A 19,516-nucleotide genomic window follows, 5' to 3' on the forward strand; every position below is an offset into this window, starting at 1 on the left:
TTGTTTCTCGCATCCAACACAATTCATTTTCTCTGCAGACAGATGAATCCCTTGATGTTGCAGGATTAGCGATTTTATTGGTTTTTGTCTGTTATGAATATTCTGGATGTTTTGAGGAGGACCTCTTATTGTGCAGACCACTACCTGCCAACACAACAGGTGCTGAAATATTCCGTCTATTGGATGATTTTTTAAGGACTAATGAAGTTTCATGGTCTAATTGCAAAGATGTGTGTACAGATGGTGCAAAAGCTACGACGGGTCCTACAGTCGGAGCAATAACGAAAATAATATAAAATGCCAAGAATTGCAGCAGTAGTTGTTGTGCTCTCCACAGATACGCTTTAGCTACGAAACAACTGCCTGTTTTGTTCAAGAAAGTTTTAGACGAATCCATTCAAATCATTAACTACATAAAATCAAGGCCGTTGAAGTCAAAACTTTTCACAATACTGTGTGAAGATATGGGAAGCCTTCATCGTTCTCTGCTTCCCCCCACAGAAGTGAGGTGGCTCTGATGTGGGAATGCACTCTCCCGGTTGTACGAATTAAGATTGGAAGTCTTAGCTTTCCTTTTGGAGCATAACACCAAATTAGCAGACCTTATTAATGATGAAAATTGGCAATGTATACTTGCCTATTTGTCAGATATTTTCTCCAAAATAAACGAAATGAATATTTCACTCCGAGGGCAAAGTGAAACAAAGGTCACTGCTACTGGCAAAGTTCAAGCATTAAAGAGGAAAATCAATTTTTGGGCAGAGAGTGTCAAGGAGGGGGAGGTTGAGTGTTTTTCTCTTCTCAAGGAATTTTTGAAAAACAAAACATTGGCACTTGGGAAGAATTTGTTTCGTCAAATCCTGGAACATCTCCGAAGCTTGATGTCATTGTTGGAGCATTATTTCCCCAACAGCCGAAGATGAGAAGCTGCAGAAATACAAATGGTTGGTCAACTCATTCACTGTATCCAAGAAGCCGAACATTCTATCATCAAATGAATATCAATCAAGTTTTGACATTGACAGTTACTCACACATTTGGATCCGTTTGGATAACAAGAAATACTACCCCCTTGTTGAAAAGGCAAAACGTGTACTTCATCCGTTTGCCACAAAATACATGTGTGAATCTATGCTGCCCACAAAACTAAGTACTGAAGCTGTCGATATGCGGAACCAGACATCCGTCTCCAGTTGTCAAGAATTGAACCCAACTTTTCAAAATTGTGTCAGCAGAAGCACCCTCAACCATCACATTAGGATTCCATTATTATTCCTACAGACTCATCTACAGTAAAGAAGAAAGCATTTTTCCTCATAGATGCTCAGTGAAAGTACCTGAACTATAACTCTAGGAATTTTGTTTCTATCATTTACAAAATAATTATTAATTGAATTCTGTTGGCATTGATATTTTTGTTACGAAAATTAAAATGATCTCTAAAGCTAATTTCTTTTCTTTATAATATATTCCATCCTTTCAGTTAAAAATATGGCCTGCCTATACTTCAATTACAATTACTTGCTATTACTCTGACACTATATTGTGGTAACTGGCGGCGAGTGTAAGCAAATGAAGACTTTTCACATGCCACCTTGTAGATGGTAAACCTCCTCTGCCAGAATTGTTTCCATTGAGAAAAAAGTCTTATGTTCTGTGAAATGCTTTCTCTTCTTATATAGAAATAAGAGAGACTGTTTGTTTTCCTAATTTGTTTCAGTCAAGGCTGACTACCACAATATAGTGTCCAAGGAGAAGTTGAAGTTGTCAGCTGTGGCTAAACTGTTGCCATGCCGCCTGCCAGTTGCCAGCTACCAACTGACAGTACACTGAAGCAACGCCGCCTGCTAGCTGCCGGCTATGGACTGACAGCTGCCGTTCAGTAGATACACAAAGATGTAAAAATAACTAGACTTTCCGAGCTGTTTACATGGGCACAAAAATCGATTGTGGAACTGGAAAACGGCTTTATAAAAGCAGATTTTCAGAATCGATTTTGAAGTGTTTACCTGACCAACCAAAAGCGGAAGTGGGACAGACCAACCAAAAGCAGAAGTGGGACATCGGCTAACGAAATCCGGTTTTGGAAAGACACACACACACACACACATGACTGTTATGAAATATGCATGCTCCTTACACAACAGTAGGCAAACAGTGGAAGTGAACAGGCCACAAGCGGCAGGTTGTCAACAGCGAACAGTTTGGGCATGACGTAGATTGCTCTTGAAGGAAGGCAGCTCCAACGTGTGAAATGTCAATTACCAAGTAATTTTAATCAGGCTGTAGTGTGTTGAACAAAGGGAGTAAATCCACCAGTAAGTGTCTGGATACAGTGAGAATTCAAATTGGATAATTAATTTCGAGTTGTTTTCATTCATCTCTAAACCGGAGACTATTGATACTTCAGGGGGGTGGGGGGTCATTGGGAACATGGCACTTGCATATTAAGAAGCTTTCAGTTCCCATGGGTTTCACTCTGAAATTTAAAGTTACTGTGCTCTTGACTGACTAGGGGTCTGCCATGGATTTTCAACTGAAGAGGAGGTCCGCCAGCTGGAAAGGTTGGGAAGCCCTGATCTACAGTAAACTCTTGATTATCCATGACTGGATTATCCACTTTGCAGATTATCCACGTAATATTTCTCCCATTTTTTTTTTCTTTTGCTTTAGCTGCTGAAAATTTTTCTTTTACCAAGGAGTGGTTGCTGGTGAACAATAATGTCACATTACAACACAATTGTAGTAAACAATGGATACTGCAGTCATTTGGTTTCTGTTAGTGCCAAACAAAGTCTGAAAAGCGAAAATGTGGTGTGCTGACAGTACAGCAGAAACCTGAAATAATACGCAAACCTGAAGGAGGCAGTATTGATAAGCGGAATCTGGCTGTGATTTACAATGTGGGTGTAACTACAATCCACAATATTTGGAAAAACAGAGACAAAATAATTCAGTTTGCTAGTAGTACAGACTCATTTAAAAGTTTGTGAAAGAGGAAGGCTATGAAAATGTCCACATGTGCGAACTGATCACTATGTAATTTAATTGTAGATTATCCACAGAATTCGATTATCCATGGTATTGAAGTCTCCAATTACTGTAGATAAGTGAGAGTTCAGTGTACTCAGTTCCCTCCACAAGTCCTAGAAGCTTGTAACGGTAATTTTCAAACACCCTGTAGAAGATATGCATAGTGCTGGAGTGGAGGCAGGAAAGTGGGTGGAAAACAGAGACTAGTGAATGTTGAGGCCAACAGGGTTACGGGAACAAAGGATATGTTGAAGGGAGGTTTCCATCCTACACAATTCCAAAAAGCTAGTGTTGACAGAAAGGACTCAGATGGCATAGGGTTTGATGTGCATTGTGTTGGGTGGCATGTTCAGCAACCTGATGGTCCAGCTTTCTCATAGCCATAGTTGTCTAGTGGCCATTCATGCAGACAGACAGCCTCTTAGCTGTCATGCCCACAGACAAAGCAACACAGTGGTTGCAACTTAGTTTGTAGATCAAACAGCTGCTGTAAGAGGAAGCACTGTCCATGATGGGATTGTGTCTACTGCACAGATATGAGACAAGAGGATGGAAGCAGGGCTGGAGTAAAGAAACAAGGGTATTGTGTAGGGTTCATGGGCATAGGGATACCACTGTGGGAGGGGAGGAGAGGATAGTTGTTGCGGTATTCCTCATTTGAGGGCACAACAAAAGGTAATGAAACCCTAGCCAAAAATGTGATTCAGTTGCTCCTGTCCTGAGTCAAGTGAAAAGTGCTCCATTGTGGGTGGACAGTGGGTATTTGGGAGGTGGTGGGGATCTGAAGAGAAAGGCATGGGAGACTTGTTTCTGAACAAGGAGGGGAGAATTATTTGCCTTGGTGTGACCCTAGGCATATTTTGAGAGGGAATACTCATTCCTACAGAACAATAACAATGAGTGGCTATGCCATAATGAGGGATCTTCTTGACATGGAACATTTGGTAGCTGTTGAAAGTGGAGATATTGCTGTTAGTTGGCAGGTTTGATGTGGATGGAGATGCTAATGTAGCCATTCTTGAGTTGGAGGCAATTGAGGCAATTGAGAACGGCAATTTATTGGGTTGAGGAGGACCAGATGACACAAATGGTGGAGAAGGGGTTGAGGTTCTGGAGGAATGTGAATAGGGTTTCCTCAGTATCGGTCCAGATCACGAAGATTTGATCCATGAATCTGAACCAGGTGAGGGGTTTGTTATTACGGGTTTCTAGGAAGGCCTCCTTTAGAAGGCCCATGAACAGATTGGCTTATGATGGTGCCATGTGTGTTCCCATTGCAGTACCACTAATTTGTTTGTAGGTTATATCTTCAAAGGAGAAGTAATTGTGTGTGAGGATACAGCTGGCCATGGTAACCAGGAAGGAAGTTATGGGATCTGGAGTCAACTGGGCTATGGGAAAGATGGTTGTTGTTGTTGTTGTGGTCTTCAGTCCTGAAACTGGTTTGATGCAGCTCTCCATGCTACTCTATCCCGTGCAAGCTTCTTCATCTCCCAGTACCTACCGCAACCTACACCCTTCTGAATCTGCTTAGTGTATTCATCTCTTGGTCTCCCTCTACGATTTTTACCCTCCACGCTGCCCTCCAATACCAAATTGGTGATCCCTTGACGCCTCAGAACATGTCCTACCAATCGATCCCTTCTTCTAGTCAAGTTGTGCCACAAACTTCTCTTCTCCCCAATCCTATTCAATATTTCCTCATTAGTTATGTGATCTACCCATCTTATCTTCAGCATTATTCTGTAGCACCACATTACAAAAGCTTCTATTCTCTTCTTGTACAAACTATTTATCGTCCCTGTGTCACTTCCATATATGGCTACACTCCAAACAAATACTTTCAAAAATGACTTCCTGACTATACTCGACGTTAACAAATTTCTCTTCTTCAGAAACGCTTTCCTTGCCATTGCCAGTCTACATTTTATATCCTCTCTACTTTGACCATCATCAGTTATTTTGCTCCCCAAATAGCAAAACTCCTTTACTACTTTAAGTGTCTCATTTCCTAATCTGATTCCCTCAGTATCACTCGACTTAATTCGACTACATTCCATTATCCTCATTTTGCTTTTGTCGATGTTCATCTTATGTCCTCCTTTCAAGACACGATCCATTCCATTCAACTGCTCTTCCAAGTCCTTTGCTGTCTCTGACAGAATTACAATGTCATCGGCGAACCTCAACGTTTTTATTTCTTCTCCATGGATTTTAATACCTACTCTGAATTTTTCTTTTGTTTCCTTCACTGCTTGCTCAATATACAGATTGAATAACATCGGGGAGAGGCTACAACCCTGTCTCATTCCCTTCCCAACCACTGCTTCCCTTTCATGCTCCTCGACTCTTATAACTGCCACCTGGTTTCTGTACAAATTGCAAATAGCCTTTCGCTCCCTGTATTTTACCCCTGCCCCCTTCAGAATTTGAAAGAGAGTATTCCAGTCAACATTGTCAAAAGCTTTCTCTAAGTGTACAAATGCTAGAAACGTAGGTTTGCCCTTCCTTAATCTAGCTTCTAAGATAAGTCGTAGGGTCAGTATTGCCTCACGTGTTCCAACATTTCTACGGAATCCAAACTGATCTTCCCCGAGGTCGGCTTCTACTAGTTTTTCATTCATCTGTAAAGAATTCGCGTTAGTATTTTGCAGCTGTGACTTATTAAACTGATAGTTCAATAATTTTCACATCTGTCAACACCTGCTTTCTTTGGGATTGGGATTATTATATTCTTCTTGAAGTCTGAGGGTATTTCGCCTGTCTCATACATCTTGCTCACCAGATGGTAGAGTTTTGTCAGGACTGGCTCTCCCAAGGCCGTCAGTAGTTCTAATGGAATGTTGTCTACTCCAGGGGCCTTGTTTCGACTCAGGTCTTTCAGTGCTCTGTCAAACTCTTCACGCAGTATCGTATCTCCCATTTCATCTTCATCTACATCCTCTTCCATTTCCATAATATTGTCCTCAAGTACATCGCCCTTGTATAGACCCTCTATATGCTCCTTCCACCTTTCTGCTTTCCCTTCTTTGCTTAGAACTGGGTTTCCATCTGAGCTCTTGATGTTCATGCAAGTGGTTCTCTTATCTCCAAAGGTCTCTTTAATTTTCCTGTAGGCAGTATCTATCTTACCCCTAGTGGTACTCGCTTCTACATCCTTACATTTGTCGTCTAGCCATCCCTGCTCAGCAATTTTGCACTTCCTGTCGATCTCATTTTTGAGATGTTTGTGTTCCTTTTTGCCTGCTTCATTTATGCATTTTTATATTTTCTCCTTTCATCAATTAAATTCAATATATCTTCTGTTACCCAAGGATTTCTACTAGCCCTCGTCTTTTTACCTACTTGATCCTCTGCTGCCTTCACTACTTCATCCTTCAGAGCTACCCATTCTTCTTCTACTGTATTTCTTTCCCCCATTCCTGTCAATTGTTCCCTTATGCTCTCCCTGAAACTCTGTACAACCTCTGGTTTAGTCAGTGTATCCAGGTCCCATCTCCTTAAATTTCCACCTTTTTGCAGTTTCTTCAGTTTTAATCTACAGATCATAACCAATAGATTGTGGTCAGAGTCCACATCTGCTCCTGGAAATGTCTTACAATTTAAAACCTGGTTCCTAAATCTCTGTCTTACCATTATATAATCTATCTGATACCTTTCCATACAGCCTAGCCACTTGTGATCGCTGCATATGTAGTGAAGAGCAGTCCCTCACCAAATACGACAAGGGTCTCACTGAGGTCTTCACAGACCAAAATTACCTTCACAACCTTGTTCAAGAACAGATCTCCCACACCTTGTCTCTCCAGTCTCCTACAACCTCCCACACACCCACTGTCCAGCCACAAATGGGCCTTCCTCTCGTCTCAGTATCACCGAGGACTGGAGCAACTGAATCACATTCTCCACTAGGGTTTTGACTATCTCCTGATGTGCCCTGAAACAAAGAATATCCTACCCCCTATGCTCCCCTCCTCCCATTTTGGTATTCTACTGCACACCAAACCTATGTGATACCCTTGTCTGCTACTATTCCATCTCTACTTCCAACTAGTACCTGTGCAATAGACATACGTACAACATCTGTCCCTTACATCCTCCCACTACTACCTACTCCACTCGAATCACGGGCACTTCAGTCCCATTAGTGGTGCCTCGTACAAACTTTGTGTGTTATAATATTAGAAAAATAAATGGACTGTGTTTCACTATATCATCATCATAGGCAGGACTTAATATTGTTGCAATATTCACTTTACCTAATTATATGACCAAATATATTGGTTATATGTTTATTATTTCTGTTTTTTTAATGCATTAACATTTTCTAGATCTTTCACTCCCTCTGTACCTCACACATCACTGCTTCCAAAAAAAACACTGAAAGCAAAAAAAAACTGCATTGCAAACATCACTCCCACAGATCCAACTCTTTTCATACTAAATTTACTCGTATACTCGCCCTCTTCTTTTAAAAATAAATAAATAAATAAATAAAAAACACCACCTCCTTTTGACGTATAAGGTTAGTAAACCTAACTAATTTGAAAATATTAATTGTGTGTGTCTAAATTAAACTGTTTAAATATATTTAAGTTTTGTAATTAATAGTTTAACACTGATGGTAGCAGCAAGCATCAAACCCGAACAGACAATTTGCCAGTTTGTGCGCTCAACCACTGCGCCATGGTGCCAACATGTCAAGTATCGCTCAAAAATCCCTCATACTCTACTCGTAAATCTTTAGAGAGCATTGTACCTTTTCCTGCGGCCTACTCAGATGAAATAATCGACATATTTGAAAGGGGCACCTATCTGCTTCTGCTCACAGAGTTTGACCCAAATCAGCGAGTTCCATCCCATGTCCACCCACCCCTTGTTGGATCTAAATTTGGAATAGATCTACGTAACTCAAATTCTTACTTTCTCCTCCAATGATCTACTGGAAAAAGGCCCCTTTCGCATATCATTTACAGAATTCGAAATGCTGTTTGCGCAAGACTTTACACGCACTTTCAAAGAAAAATACAGACCTGGTGCAGTGTGCAGTGTAGCACTCTTAGTGCTGGCATCTTGTTATTGTTTTCATCCATTTTATTTCCATACCAGCTTCATTAAAAGAGAAACAGTATAACTTTGATTCACTTTCCGGCTTGCATTCAAAAAGAACCTGTGCAATTTTAGTTCGATATTTACACAGTACTGTGGCACATTAGCACATGATCACCATCTGCCACTGAATCCTGTGAAAGCAGCCATGTGATCTGCAAACTAAACTGAAACCACTGTGCTGTGTTGTATGTGGGTGTGATAACTAACAACATGATAAACTGGACTGCATTAGTATTTCAGAAAGGGAGAGCAGAATCTGAAAAAGCAATTTTTTCCTTGAAAACAGGAAAAATTGCATTATGACATGTTTGCAATTTTTCCAGATTATGTATTAATACCTACATCCTTGATAAATGTATAATCTGCAGAATAAGTGTGATAGATCATCTCTAAAAAATGCTATGCTGTAACATGAAAGCAATGCATAAACACCCCCCCCCCCCCCCAGTTGTAAAAAGAACAAAAGTACTTGCCTCAATTGACTATTACAACCTGGCGGGATATGTCCCACCTGTGTAATGTGTATTTTTGACAGAAATCCTAACAAAAAGGCTTGAATCTGTGGGCAAAATGTACTCTGTAGACAAATACAAAATAAAAAGAATAATTATAATAATTTTAAGACTTACAGAAAAATAATGGTTGTGACACTCAAAATTTTTTTTTAAAAAATTCAAAGAATGCCAGGACACAGAAATTTATTGTTAGTAGATAGTCAGAAACTGGAAAAATAACAATCAGAAAATGGGATTTTGAGCCAATATATATTACAACATAGTGTGTTTGTCATTGACAACCGAGTCAAGAACAAATCACTGAGGAAACTGTGTAGCTAAATACAGGCAAATTTTGTACCAAGACTGGGATTCGAACTTGGGTCTCCTGCTAAGTAGGCAGATGCACTAAGTACTATGCCACCCTGGCACAGTGGCTTTTTATAACTGCATAGAATACCCTAGCATGCCTCCCTCCTCAATTCAAATTCCCATTCACACCTCAGACCACTAGTATACTCCCTATACTCAAACAGCGTTACAGAGGCTCTCCAACTGCATAGAAATAACACCTCAGCATCAAACAAAATGGCAAATCCTGCCTGGAACCCAGGCATAGGTGCTTTAATCATACAAATATCTATTATGTATATGTGCAGACTGAAGACACAAATGAAAATTTGTATCAAGGCCAGGATTTCAACCCAGGCTTCCTGCTCACTAGGCAGATGCACTAACCACTATACCATTTCGGCATAGTGGCTTTCCCCAACCGCACGAACTACTTGTTCACGTATTCTTTAATGTTACTTAAGATGCTTTGCACACACGTTTTATTTATGTATTGTATGGGAAATGTGTTGTGGCTTGTATTTGCATATCATCTGCTTGAGATAACTGTTTAGCTATGGGCAGTGAAGCAGACAATGCTACGATGTCAGATCGAATTTTGTAGACACATCATTGCCAACTGCAGCTTCAAAGGGCCAGACTGAAGATTCCATGAACCCAAATTAACAATGGTTAAGAAGAGAACAACAATCTTGAATTTAAAAGTAAGCCAGTCTCTTATGAGCAACTATTTTTGTGGTGTACTATGATTTAAGAATTGTAGGAGAATACTGCACAAATGGCCACAATCAGAGTTCTCTCCAGTTCACTTACTACAAATTCGTGCAACATGCCCACAGTGTATTATACTGTTTTATTATGCATCGGGAAAGGCAAATGTAGGTTTAGACATCACTCTTGAGGAGTGACATTACACCACAAAGAACATGATTTTAAGCTTGCATGCCAACACACCCGCATGCCACTTCCCCCCCCCTCCCCCCCCCCCCCTTCCCCGCCCCACACACACGTCGGCGCAATTGAGGCAGGAGGGTGGGGTGGGGTGGGGTGGAGAGGAGATGTTTTGCTGCAGGAAACTTGAAAGCATAAAATGACCTGACATTGCCCGTAAACATCTATGAGTTCTAATGCAAAAAAGATTTTCTAAATGCATACATGGGTCATACGACAAGTTTTGCATTTCATTGTTTGAACTTATTGAAGTAGGCCTGTAAGACAGACCCTGGAGCATGGACTGTTTGCTCTATGCTTGAGAACACATGATCCTAGTAATACTTCACATGCTCATCTTACAAATTAGATTTAACAACAAACACTCAGTGCTTAAAATAATATTTATTACCTTGAGACTCAACAGCTATGCAAAATAGATAAAATTAAATTAAAAAATACATGTAAACACTGCTTTACCTTCTAAGCATCTTGCTGTACCAAAATCCTTCAATATCTGGTACATGAGATTTAGTGCAACGCATTTTTGGCTGCAGTCTAACAGAGTTCTTCAGTTGTAATTGGCAAATTTTTATTATTGATAAAAATGTTCACAATTACACAGGCAACCAAACATATTGAGCATTCAAGAAACATTTTAGTAAAGTTGTACAAAGTGTTTGAGGAAAATTCCTGTAGAAGTTGTGAAGATTTTTCTTTGCTTCAGTGTGTGCTGAAATGCATATAAATACTTTCTATGTGAAGTACTTGGGGAAGAACATCAAAGGCCCCAGAAAAAAAATCTTCATATCTATCTTCAGGCCTGACAAATTATGAAATTATTGTCCTTCCTGTTAATTACACTTTCTGGTTAAAATGTGCTGCTTGGTTAGCATCCATCAGAAAAATTAATATTGGGAAGTGCCACAGGTCTATGACATTCAATGTTTGTCACGAATAAATAATTTAAATTTGAAAGCATTTGTTAATTTACCTGAATTTTACTTTTAGCAACAAATCGGAATCGCAGAGTGACAAGTGGTATCAGTTAGGAACAACAAGCCACAAACTCACTTTTTATTATTTTTGTCAGAAAGACTACTGATTCTCCACTTCCAAAAACAAAGCCATTTCTTGTCAAATTTCGAAAAAATGATTCAGCGCTGTCAGACAAGTCAGTCAATAAACTGCAGTTCCCACTGGAGACCAAAGTGTTCAACTACTGTTGCAAAAAATGTTCAAGTACTGTTGCAATGTCGTTTTACATATCTTATTCCATAGTTTCTCTTTCACTGGTAATGCATACAACATCTACCAAATTCCAAGCACTTCCCTGTCATTTCTCATTATGTGTGTATACTGTGGAGTATCCATGTGCATGAAGTGAGTTACCTGGAAGCAAGGACTAACAGTACTTTCACTATTTTCCATTGAACTTCAAAATCTGCTGCTAGATTATGAAGGCGAGGCAACAAATTCTGCTAGAGGACAAACTGATTAATAATGTGGAACCAACTGCAAAGAGATCTCTTCAGTAGTTAGAATAAGGCATTACTTGATGAATTTTCCTGGAGTGAATGGTTTCAAATGAAGAATGATTTGGCGTGAATTTTTGTATTTTATCCTCTGCAAAGATTCTGTTCTTGGAAATATACATCTAGACTTTTGAAATCCTGTTATGGAGTGTGGTGGAGTGTCTTCACAGTTGTATCTGAAATCACTAATTACTGCTTTGCAATTTCAATTAATGACCTCATTATTAGTCAACAAAATGATTTTGGGAATTAGAATTTTTTCACATGACCGAGCATTCAGTGACACACTGAACATTCAGCAAACACACCAGAAACAACTGTTACTTCTCATCCCAAGCAGCATTAAACCTTAAAATGGGTGCACCTATGTATAATAACATTGTCTTGTTCCATTCCATTGTTGTTTTAGAATTTTGAGCCCATATTTATTCCTTCATTATTGCTTCAGCTAACACAGTGATAAGTTTTGTTGTCATGTGTCCAAGTGAGCATCAGTAATATAACACAAACAGTGAGACAAAAAATTTACGTTCCATGCACGCAAATGACCGACATTATGAGTCAGCAGCACAATCCCACAATGAGGCAGTTGTCGACGGAATAATTAGTAAACGAATAAGTGGTTGGCTGGGATATGATGCAACTGCACTGTTTAATGCTTTGAGCAGATCATTACAGTGGGGCTACACTTGTATGTGGCATCAAACTGATATAATGAAAGTTTATTTTACAATTATAAAATTAAACAGTTCTTAGGCTCATATACTGTAAGATTATTTTATGATTAAACTCTGACTTCAGTCATGCACGTTTACTTGGTAACAAAGAAAGCTGTTCTTCACAAGTGTAGAAAGTACATCACCCTCCTGCTCGTGTTATGAAAAACAGATGGCCGCTTGAGGGTTAAAAGTAGGTATGACATGTCTACTCTTTAACTACATTATTGTTCAGTTAGAAAACTGATTGCAATTTGATGAGCTCTCAGCCCCATACTCTGACAGTCGCTCCAGGTACTCACCTCAGTGAGGGGCAAATAGTGCAGGGGAAATAGTGGTTCCAGTCAGCACAGGTTAAGTTTATCCAGATACAATTTGAACAAAGTAAAATATTACAAGTTATAAGGATGCAATTGCTCCAAACGAGTAACTTGTCTGACAAGTCATCATTTCTGAACAATGACTTTGCAGATGATTGCTACCAAAGAAATCAGGTAATTGTGTGTACATTTCACGGCAATGTTGCCAACGGCAAAAATAACTGTGTTCGTTGGTACATTTGTTAGTGACTAACGTAACTGTAACTGTACTCCTTCTGACAGAATACTTCACAGTTTTAAATTTTGCAATAAATAGTAATTGTAGTAAGTAGTAATACTGTTATGCTCAGTAGTCACTAGTTGTGCACTTGATTCACATAGTTACCACAAGTAATGCTTTATAAGACAAATTGTAGTACTCATAAACAGTATGGTCTGAAAGACAAAACATGGGTTACTAAGAACAAATGTTAAAACAAATCATATAAGCATGACATAACTCTGCTATCAAAGTACGCAGGAACAGGAAACTGAACTGTCACCAGAAAATGTCTGCAGATGTACAGGACAAGGACATTGACGAATAAATTTTATTATTAACAAAATAAGAACTACACAATGGAAAACGTACTGAACAGATTGCTACTCACCACATAATGGAGGTGTAGAGTGACATATAGGCTCATTCAAAAGTGGATTGTTGGAAAATACCAGCTTCTGCACAAAGTACATCACAGGATATCACTCTCTCACTCACAAACACACACACACACACACACACACACACACACACACACACACATACCACTGCTGTCTTCGGGCACTTTGGAGAATAGTAAACTCAATTAAGGTGGACAGGGACATACAGAAAAGGTGGAGGGTGGGAACGGGATAGCAGGACAGGAGTGGGAGAAGATGCCGTAGAGTTGTCTAGGAATGCGCAGGTGCATTGTGGGACAGGATGGTGGGATACTGGCTGCGCATTGGGAGAGCTGTGCTGGGGTTAGGGGGAAAGGGGGGGGGGGAGGGGAGGCTGAGAGAGAGAAGCAGAGGGAAGGAAAGGACTATGCAGGTAAGCTGAGGGGCGCAGGAGGGGGGGAGGTGGAGGAGGAGGAGGAGGAGGACAGAAGGCATGCTATGCTAGTGGCCAGTGTGGGAACAGCGCAGGGTAAGACACACATGCAGGACAGGTAGTTGCAATGGTGGAGGTCAGGCAAGTTAGGGAACTGAAGGATATGTTGCAAAGAGACCTCCCACACATGTAGTGAAGAAACCATAGTGTTGGTGGGAAGCATCCAGATGACACAGTCTGTGAAACAGCGACTGAAGCCAAGCACACGTGTTGCACAGCATGCTCTGCAACTTGGTGGCCCAACTATTTCTTTGTCATAGTCCAGAAATGGTCATTCATGTGGACAGGCAGCATGCCTATGTAGAATGCTGCATAGTGGTTGCAGCTAAGTTGGTAGACCACGTGACTGGTTTAACAGGTGTCCCTACCTTTGATGGGATAGGAAACACCTGCAACATGACAGGATTAAGTGGTAGAAGCATGATGTATAAAACAGGTCTCGCAGTCTGGGTTTTTTGCAGGTATGTAAGTGATGGGGGTTGGGAGAAGTGATGGTCAAGGATACTGTATTGGTTGGGTGCCCAGTGGAATACCACTGTGGGAGGATACTTCTCATTTCAGGACACAATGTGATTCATTCCTAAGGAACCCACGGAATTTTACGGAATGAGAAAGAAGTGGCAGATGTAATATTAGTGTATCTGAATGACAAGTCAGCGGAATGTGTTGTGTCGTATACACTCAACTGTGTGCACAATGTGTATGAGGGGTACAAGAATGACGATATATGCTTCACAAGTAAAAGTGATATTGAAACAGATGTCAAGCAATGTAGTTCACCATCCCTGTCAGACAGGCAGCCATAAATCATGTTTCCCATGAAATGCAGTAATTCAAGGAGCAGGTACTAAATATAATTACATACATAGAAAATCTGCAGCATAGGGAAAAGAAAAAAAGAAATTATGAACAGATTTTGGATAACACCACAGCAATATGACCATATACTGCATAAGTAAAACTACGGAAGGCAGGACAATGCACACTTAAAACTGTTGTTTGCACATTTCCAGGATGCTCGATACATTTTAGAGGTTATGCATGATAGTGAGCTTCTATGTTATGTACAGCAAACTGCACATGACATACATTACTGTGATTTGAATGAAAGCAAGTTCAAACAGCGCTAAGACAAAATTTCAAACAAAGCCTCAAGTTGACGATGCACAGCAAACTGCGGAACAGGCCTGAAAATTTGTAGACGAGGTAAACAAACTTACCCCATTGTTCAGTAAGGAATTCGTTTTCAACTCTGACCTATCAGGATTTGAAGAGGAATTGCTTATGAAAGAAACCCTGGAAATTGGAGGTACCAAGGGTGTTGTATTAACATAAACTAACATCAATGCCTCAATGCATTCATATACAATTATGCCAACTGTTAACCTGGATGGTAAATTGACTGGAAAGTTATTTATTGTGCTGCGAGAAGTTGGATGTACTCTGCACCTTACAATTCTCCCTTGCATTTAATCTTGCGAGGGCTGTAGGGAATATTTATGAGGCAGTAGGGAATATTTACGTCATAGCAAGAAAAAGTTGGAAAATGGGCATAAGAGAACAATAACTAAGGTACGAGCACTGCTTTTGCCCAGTAGCTGGTCAAAATAATTTGTTTTTGCTTGAGGCACAGTCTGTCAATAACAATCATACACATGTAAACTATCCATTCTGAAATGATTGAGAGATGGCACTTCATACCACCTGGAACCACTAGACAAATTCTACCTCAGATGCTTGTTTTTTCCGTGCCTATAAAACATGTTATTGCACTACCTAAGGGATAGCCAGTGTCATGATAAGCTCCATGGGAGACTGTTTCGCATTCGGTTGCATGCCATCGCACTCCCTGACTGGGTTGCCATAAGTTTCCCCAAGTGAAATTCCCTGATTTCCATATGGGTTTTCGTATTTTTCCCTGACAAATAGATCTCAAGGTTAATTTAAGATGTAAGTTGACAATCTGTTTTTGCAGCAACAACACAAAAAACAATAGTGCAGACAAGGAAATATTTAAAAAAATAGTTGCAAACAGATGGCACTTCTTGATATGAGCAAAATACTTTAGTACTAACACCAACCTCTTTTGTAATGAACTGTTCCTAGATGGAGTAAGCAAGCCAAATGGTATACGCGTTTCAGTAAGACCACTGGCATTATTTTATTTCAATAAAATGAAGCACATTTGGTGACAAAAATATGCATTTCCTTGGAGTCGCGAGACAGATTTAAAATACCTTCACTGATTTCAGAAATAACCTCAGAAAAAAGTACGCCTCTTGAAAGAAGTGGAAGGCCTGGAAGAATTGTATAAACCAACACTGTAGGTGACCTTCAATGAAATGTTGGTTCTACTATATTCGTTATTGTCAGTCATTACCCACTGTGTTATATCTATCAATTCACAGGTATTGCGAGATTTTTCTTTTGAGAAATATATGAGTACATAGCGTACAAACCACCCGCAACTAACACATTTTCTTCTTCTTATTGTCCATACTTTCTAACATATAAACTACTTTTGAAGTGCCACAATGTACTGGAACAAATAAAATGTCTATAAAATGTCACACTGTACAACACACTTGCCATGAGACAGTCTCCATTCCTAAAATTCATCACCCACGGCCTCTGGCCAGGTGAGGAGCACCGCAGTCCTGTGTCCATGGATAAACCATGAAAATCCACAGCATCACACAACACACAAACAGACCCAGTATGGGGCAAATCAGTGAGACTAGATCCAATGGGCAGGTCCTGCACATTAGTGGCAACCGAATGGCTTTAGATCGGCAGGCCCAATCCATTACAGATACCCACAGAAACCGCCTCTGGATTTAGCCTTCACGGAAATCCATTAGTGTGGTCAGATATTCACGAGCCACAGAGGGCATGTTGATGAAATGAGACCACGATGATCAATCCATGCAACAAATAACTTGTTCAAATACTCTGAGCTTCAATAACAATGAGGTCACATAGCAACACACCACAAAGATGATTGCTTAGCTGCATAAAGGCAAACAGAAAAGACAATCACACTCTAGCAACTAAATTTTCAGCCATAGCTTTTGTCAGAATATGAGAGCACAAAGTCATACACACAATCACTCAGACACAACTCAGGCACTCAAGACCACTGTTCTCCAGCTACTGCATCTACAGTCTCTGAGAATCAGATCCAAACAAACCACCCCTTATACCTCCCTGCTTCTTGTAGGCAGCTACTAGGTTAGGAGATTTTTCTGGTGATGTTTTTTCTTTTTTTTCCAATTATCCCTGATATTTCACTGACATGTTGAGAACTCCCTGATTCCCAGAACCTATGGCAACCCTGCATCAGTTCTCATCACCCCATTACACAAATATGATTGTACAGGGTGATTATAATTGAAGTTAAAGTTTCAAAGTGCTGTAAAAATAACACCACTGGTCAGAATTATGTCAAATTGCAACAGAATATTATTGGGGAAGGAGGAAAATGCATGGAAGAAGAAAAATAAATAGTTACAAAACATAGCAATAGATGGTGCTGTAAGCATCGTAATTTAATAGTGGTCGACTACAAATGACAAATGAATCGTACAACAATGCCTAAGGTGTACGTTTGATATTAAACAAACTGTACTACAAAGTGTGCGGGGGTGTACAGGTATGATACTTTTAGTTACATAAGCCCATCCGCCACAGCACAGTCATACCACAATGGAAGGGAAAAATAGGATTTAATTGTTCTGAAGCCAAAAACTGCATAAAAAGTATCACTCGCATCGGTTTTTAATTGTCCTGAGCCCAAAAACTGCATAAAAAGCATCAATCAAACTCAAACCGGATAATTAATATCCATATGAGTGGCGTAAAACATGTTCAGTATGGTGTGCACCATTTTCTACAACAAGTTGAAATCGAGAAACAGCATGTTCCACAACTGATCGAAATGTTTGCGGGGTCATGTTCAGAATGTGTTATGCATGTGTGCCTTCAACGTTGCTAAGTTTGCAATTGGAACATTAAACACATCTTTGAGATAGCCCCACAGCCAGAAGTCACACGGATTAAGATCAGGTGATCTGAGATGGCCAGGCTGTAGGGAATGACAGCTGATAATTCTAGCATTTCCGAAATGGTGCTTCGGTAGCTGCTTAACTGGATTCGCAATGTGCAAGGTGTGCCATCTTGCATAAAAATCATCCCATCCATACATCCATGCTGTTTGAGATCTAATAGCACTTACTAGTGACAGTACAGGGTAACAGAACGGGAAGCACCTGTCTTTTCGAAAAAATATGGTCCTAGATAAATGATGCCGTAAACCTGCACCCCACAGTAACCTTTTCAGGATGAAGTGTTACTAGTTGATCTGTATGTGGATTTTCTGTTGCCCATATTCGACAATTCTGTGTATTGACATATCCTGCTCGATGGAAGTGGGCTTCGTCTGTCCACAAAATCTTCCCCAGCCAATCATTGTCCATTTCCATGTGAGCAAGGAATCCTAAAGCAAAGCTCTGTTCAAAATGTTCATACGTGTGTGAAATCCTAAGGAACCAAACTGCTGAGGTCATCGGTCCCTAGACTTACACACAACTTAAACTAACTTATGCTGAGAACAACACACTCACCCATGTCCGAGAGAGGACTCTAACTTCCGGCAGGAGGGGCCGTGCGAGCAAAGGTCTCTCTTGCTGGCAGGTCAACAGGAAGCAACTCGCGCACACAGGTAATTTTGAGTGGATAGCAAATAAGGATGTTTTGCACTGTGCTCACGGGTATGTCCAATGTTCGGGTAATTCTCCGTGCACTACATATTTGTACACAACCACGCTCGTCTCCCCCTGCATTGCTGTGGCCACTGCTCCCACTGGCGTCGAACCAATTTGTTTCCTCCCTCTACCAGTATGCACACCAAAAGAACCTGTCTTTTCGAATTTCCGAATCATTTTTTCCAGACCCCAGCAGTCATCAGACCAATGCCTTTTTTCAAACCCTTCAGTGTCCAGAACTTCTGCAGAGTGATGTGTGCACAGTCATCATTCATATAATACAGCTTTACAGGCAGAGCGCACATCCTGCATTGAGACAGTTATGGTGAACGTCGCAGACGCAAAAGGAAGAAAAGCCACATACCCGGCATGTTTGCACCAACTTCAATGGATCGTGCGCATGACAGGTGTTTTCATTTACATAATCTGACACATACAGTGCCATATATTGATCAAGCTTTCACACTATTTTTTCTTCTTCTGCCCTTCTCTGATAATATACCGTTGCAACTTGACATTATTCTCACCAGTGGTGTTATTTCTACAGTGTTTTGAAAGTTTAAACTTAATTATAATCACCCTCTATATGAATTCTAAGAGCAGATACCTATGTGAACATCCTACATGGTTTGTAACTCCCATGGAGTTCGCCTTCAATCTTGATGGTGCAGACCTTTGTGATTGCTGTGGTGCACTATTTTTCATTCGGTGTTCATAGTGCAAGTTAATGGCTTGTTCTGCACTTTTCTTGAATGTCACCAATGTCTATTTTGTGAAGTGTAATACATACATCCCATAGAAGGTTGATCTCTGCACCTCCCGAACAATAGTTTTCTGTCACCCTCCTGACACACATGGTGAGCCATTAGCAACTACTATTTTTCTGTCATAATTGTGAACACAACACTAATCAAATGAGCCTCACAAAAGATTGAACTTGCGACCTTGCACTCGAGGTTTCCTTGTCAAACAGCAGCTTCCCTTACCCCTATCCTGCTATCTCTCCCCTTCCCCATATCTTCTGTCCCTACACTATCCCCTCCAACAGAGACCACTACAAACTGCAGTCAAGCCTCACCACCCATATGTGTGAGTCGCGCATATGTGAAGGCGCATGCACAGGCATGTGC

Source organism: Schistocerca serialis, chromosome 1 (genome assembly GCF_023864345.2).
Source record: "Schistocerca serialis cubense isolate TAMUIC-IGC-003099 chromosome 1, iqSchSeri2.2, whole genome shotgun sequence".
NCBI lineage: Eukaryota > Metazoa > Arthropoda > Insecta > Orthoptera > Acrididae > Schistocerca > Schistocerca serialis.